Consider the following 4,261-nt stretch of genomic DNA (forward strand, 5'->3'; position numbering starts at 1 on the left):
AATATGAACCCTAGGTTGAATTATTGCTAGCATAAGTTAATTCGAGCTACCAGGGTTTCAAAAACATAAAAATCATTAAAAACAGTGCATGAAATCACTTATTATGAAGCTTAAAAGTTGAAGAAACCCTAGCTATGGGGAGAGGTAAAATTCGGCAGCAACAATATGGAGAAGATGATCATTTTGTGTTATTTTTCCCATTTTGTTTCATTTAATATACAAATGACCAAAATGCCCTTACTACTAAACTTTCCAAAAATTCCATCCATATCCAATTTTTTGTCCATAAACTTAGAAATTGGTCAAATTTATATTTAAGACCTCCTCATTAATATTCCAAAGCAATTTCATACTAAAAACTCCTAGAATGCAAATTTTGCAAATTATTCGATTTAGTCCCTAATTTCAATTTAAGCACTTTAGGCATAGGATTTCATCACGAAATTTTCACACAATCATGCAATCATATCATAAACATCAAAATAATTATAAAATAATTATTTCTATCTTGGATTTGTGGTCACAAAACCACTATTCCCATTAGGCCCTAATTCGGGATATTACAATTATTATGAACTAAACTCCCTAAATACCTAAGGGAGATAAAACCTGAGACGGATCTTATTATTATTTGAGTTATATGATAAACACTTGTTCTTATTCTTAATTGTGAATTTAACTCTTACTTTAATATTCCAGGATATTAATTTAGGTTTTTGATGTGCTTATTCAGTGGAGCAAAAATCTCTTTCTAAGAGTAGATCATTCATAATTAAGCGGAGTTGCATGCAATCCTAGAGATAGGACGACATAAATCTACCGAATTAGAGTCAAATCTAATAAGGGAATTCATAGATCGAGTTAATGTGACAATAGAAGTTTTAATTAGAAAGAGATTTTAATTAATCAACCTAGAGTCAGTTGTTTTTAGTTTCGAGAGAGATATTAACATAAATCTAGGATTTCTGCGGATTAAGTCAAGTAAATGAATCGTCTAATTCAAAGGTAATAATTGAAGTCTAGATAGATTCTTCCTTGGGTATTGTCTTCTCCAATGGTTTTCAAAAAAGTATTTTTCAACTTTAATCCCTGTCGCAATCTTAGTTAATTAGATAATTAGTTTTAGATAAAATATTCTCTTAAATTTAGGCTATATAATAAGAAGATAGTTATTACTAGTACTTTTAGTCTTCGTGGATATGATATTTCCAGTCTCACCATAACTATACTACTATTCGATAGGTGCGCTTTCCTTAAGTCGAATTTTTAGTTAGTTTCACGACCATCAAGTTTTTGGCGCCGTTGCCGAGGACTAAGATATTAGGAACGCTTAATTTTTATTACTTTAGCCATTCTTTATTTTTATTGCAATTTAATTTTGTTTTTAATTTTTCTTAATTACTAAATTTTATTTTCTTTACATCTGGCAGGTTTTTATAGTTTATGACTAGAAGAAACCTGTCAGGACCTCTACTTTTTGACAGTGAGATTGAAAGTATAGCTTGCAGAAACCGAAGAGAAATAAGACGAAGCCTACAATACATAGAGGAAGGGCAAGAGGACGATATTCACACCACAACCGAGGAGATAGCTGAAAATCAGAATAATGCACTACCTCCTGTAGTTGTTGCAAATCCAGTAAATCAGAATCTTGTTCCTCGTACTATGTATGATTATACAAAACCTACTTTAACAGGAACTGAATCGAATATAGTTAGGCCTGTTGTTGCTGCAAATAATTTTGAAATGAAACCTAACACGATTCAAATGATACAACAGTTTGTTCAGTTTGATGGTTTGCAGGACGAAGATCCAAACACTTATTTATAAAATTTTCTGGAATTCTACGACACTTTTAAGATCAATGGCGTTTCTGACGATGCCATTCGCCTTAGGTTGTTTCCATTCTCATTGAGGAACAAAGCTAAACAATGGCTAAACTAGTTACAACGAGGGTCAATCACTACTTGGGAACAAATGACCGAAAAATTTTTACTAAAATATTTTTCGCCGGCTAAAATGGCTAAACTAAGGAATGATATTTCTTCTTTTGTGCAAATGGATTTAGAAACACTCTACGATGCATGGGAGAGATACAATGATCTATTGAGAAGGTGCCATCACCATGGGTTACCTCTTTGGCTACAAGTTCAAACTTTCCATAACAGTTTGAATCCTTCGACTAGACAGATGATTGACGCAGCTACTGGTGGGACTATTAACAATAAGACACCTGAAGAGGCTTATGAGTTTATAGAAGAGATGTCACTGAATAATTATCAGTGGCAAGTCATGAGGACAAATCCGACGAAAGCAGCCGGCATTTTTAATGTCGATTCAATTACCATGCTTTCTAATCAGGTAGAACTTTTGAATAGGAAAATTGATGGTTTACACGGTTCTTCACAGGTTTATCCAGTAATGCAGTGTGATGTAAGTAGAGGTAGAACGAGCACTTTAAACTATCCATCCTACGGCCCTAACATGGAAAATGAGCAAATGAACTTTATGGATAATAATCCTCGACCTCAAAATAATCTTTATAGTAACACTTATAATGCAGGTTGGAGGAACCACCCAAATTCTCATGGGGAGGCCAAGGAAATCAAAGACCACCACCCCCTCTAAGCTTCCAACAACAACCTTACCAGCCAGAGAAAAAGCCGAACCTTGAGAAAATGATGACAAAATTTATCTTAGTAGCAGAGACTCGTTTTTTAGAATACTGAAATTGCACTTAAAAATTAGCAAGCATCAATTCAAAACTTGAAAATCAAATAGGACAGCTGGCTAAGATGATTTCAGAGAGACCACCAGAGAGCTTACCTAGCAATACCGAACCCAATCCAAAAGAGCATGTGGAAGCAGTTACATCAAGGAGTGGAAAGGTGTTAGCTGAATTTGAAAAGAAGTTGCAACCAGAACCTGATAGAAAAGAAGGTGAGGAGGAAAAACCCGAAAACAATGGAAAACCGATTTTGATGGAATATAAACCATCAATCTCATACCCAGCAAAGTTGAAGAAAGACCGCCATGGATGCACAATTTGGTAAATTTCTCGAATTTTTAAACAATTACATATTAATTTACCTTTTGTTAAAGCTATCTCGCATATGCCTACATATGCAAAATTTTTAAAGGAGCTTCTAACAGATAAAAGGAAGTTTGAAGACTTGTCTACAGTAGAACTCAACAAGGAATACTCAGCCATACTCCAAAATAAACTGCCAACCAAACTGAAAGATCCAGGAAGTTTTACAATTCCCTGCTTAATTGGTAGTTTGAATGTTGAGAAGGCACTAGCTCATTTAGGCGCTAGCAATAAATTTGATGCCATATAAAATGTTCAAGCAACTTGGTCTTGGGGAACCGAAACCCACTAGGATGAGTATTCAACTGGCTGATAGATCTGTTAAATATCCTAGGGGTATTATAGAGGACGTACTTGTAAAAGTAGATAATTTTATATTCCCTGTTGATTTTGTTGTGCTTGACATGGATGAGGATGTTGAGGTGCCTTTAATTTTAAGTCGTCCATTTTTAGCCATTGTTAGGGCTGTTATTGATGTGGGTGATGGTAAACTTGTGCTCAGAGTAGGTGACGAAGAGATTATTTTTAAAATTTATGATGCCATGAGATTTTCTAGGAAACAGGATGACTCATGTTATTTTATTGACTCTATTGATCATGCTACTCAAGACTCTTTACAGGAAATCATACATAAGGACACGTTGGAACTGTGTCTTACCCAAGGAGAGGAGGTAAATGATGATGACTATGAGATAAGTAAGATAAAAGCTTAACTAAATTCCAATGAGCCTTCATTGAGAAAGAAGAGCTACGAGGGTATTGGGGTAAACAATGAATTAAATTAAAACCCTCTGTTGAAGAACCGCTTAAATTGGAATTAAAGCAATTAGCAGATCACTTAGAATACGCGTTTCTTGGAGATAATTCCACATTACCAGTAATTATTGCTTCAGATTTACAACCAACTGAAAAAGATGAGTTACTCAAAGTATTAAAGGAGCATAAAAGAGCCATAGCTTGGAAGATTTCTGACATAAGAGGGATTAACCCTTCTTTTTGCATACATAAAATTTTAATGGAAGATGAATTCAAACCTTGTGTGCAAGCTCAAAGACGGTTGAATCCTAACATGAAAGAAGTCGTAAAAGCTGAGGTAATTAAACTTCTAGATGTTGGAATTATTTATCCTATTTCTGATAGTTTCTGGGTAAGTCCTGTGCAGGTTGTTCC

The 4,261-nt window shown here is 34.5% G+C and overlaps 1 non-coding gene across 1 annotated transcript; it reads right to left on the minus strand.

The window, feature by feature from the left end:
- Positions 1-2,025: 2,025 nt before the first annotated feature.
- Positions 2,026-2,132, minus strand: LOC128289686 (small nucleolar RNA R71). Its single transcript, XR_008279331.1, has one exon. It is a non-coding gene; the product is annotated as a small nucleolar RNA R71 (small nucleolar RNA).
- Positions 2,133-4,261: the final 2,129 nt, after the last annotated feature.

Source organism: Gossypium arboreum, chromosome 2, assembly GCF_025698485.1.
Source record: "Gossypium arboreum isolate Shixiya-1 chromosome 2, ASM2569848v2, whole genome shotgun sequence".
NCBI lineage: Eukaryota > Viridiplantae > Streptophyta > Magnoliopsida > Malvales > Malvaceae > Gossypium > Gossypium arboreum.